Below are 1,089 nucleotides of genomic sequence, written 5' to 3'. Positions count from 1 at the left end.
GGAGCGTCCTCTACAGTGGACATATGTTTTTATGTTGATTTATTGTGTCGGAGTCACACAATCTACCCGACTAGTCACGGCTAAAACCTAAGGTACACGCACAAACTGATAATGGTTGAACACACGGCCGACTTTTGAAAACGGTCTAGAAACAAGTATCATATAAATGCTTGAAAACTAGCATCAAAGTGGAGGTTTTTGGAAAAAATCCCATTATCATACCCGTCTTAATGCTGAAAAACACTCCCCGGCGAAGAAGGGGACATATGTTTTTATGTTGATTTATTGTGTCGGAGTCACACAATCTACCCGACTAGTCACGGCTAAAACCTAAGGTACACGCACAAACTGATAATGGTTGAACACACGGCAGACTTTTGAAAACGGTCTAGAAACAAGTATCATACCCGTCTGGAGGCTGAAAAATGCTCAACTGGGAAAACGGAGCACATCTGCATGCGTGGTGACTGTCATATTGTTAAATGGAATATACAAATGTTTGATAATTAGCATCAAAGTGGAGTTTTTTTTTTTTTTTTAAATGATTACATTATCATACCTGTCTAAACACTGAAAAATCCTCCTCTGCGAGGAAGGGTACACACTCTACCATAAAGTCTCAACCCAAATATCCTCCTGAGAACCAGCAGTGTACTCAGCAGTGGATATTTGTTTTTGTGCTGAGGTCATTTGTCATAGTCACACGATCATACCCGACTAATCACTGCTAAAACCCAAGGTGGCGGTGCACATGTGCTAATACGTCATGTTCAAAACATTAATGGTTAAGCACTTTTGGAAAACGGGTCCCAAATTGTGACAGCTTTTAAAAACAATAGCGGTATCATACCCATCTAGACGCTGAAAAACACCACTCTCAACCGAGAAGACGGGGGGGGGGGGGGGGGGGGGGTGCTATGTCATACTGAAAATGGAAAATATAAATGCTTGAAAACTAGCATCAAAGTGGAGTTTTTTGGAAAAAATAACATTATCATACCCGTCTTAATGCTGAAAAACACTCCCCGGTGAAGAAGGGGACATACTATACCACCATTTCTCAACCCAAATACTCTTCTGGGAGCGTCC

Source organism: Entelurus aequoreus, linkage group LG07, assembly GCF_033978785.1.
Source record: "Entelurus aequoreus isolate RoL-2023_Sb linkage group LG07, RoL_Eaeq_v1.1, whole genome shotgun sequence".
Taxonomy (NCBI): Eukaryota; Metazoa; Chordata; class Actinopteri; order Syngnathiformes; family Syngnathidae; genus Entelurus; species Entelurus aequoreus.
This window is presented reverse-complemented; position numbering follows the sequence as displayed.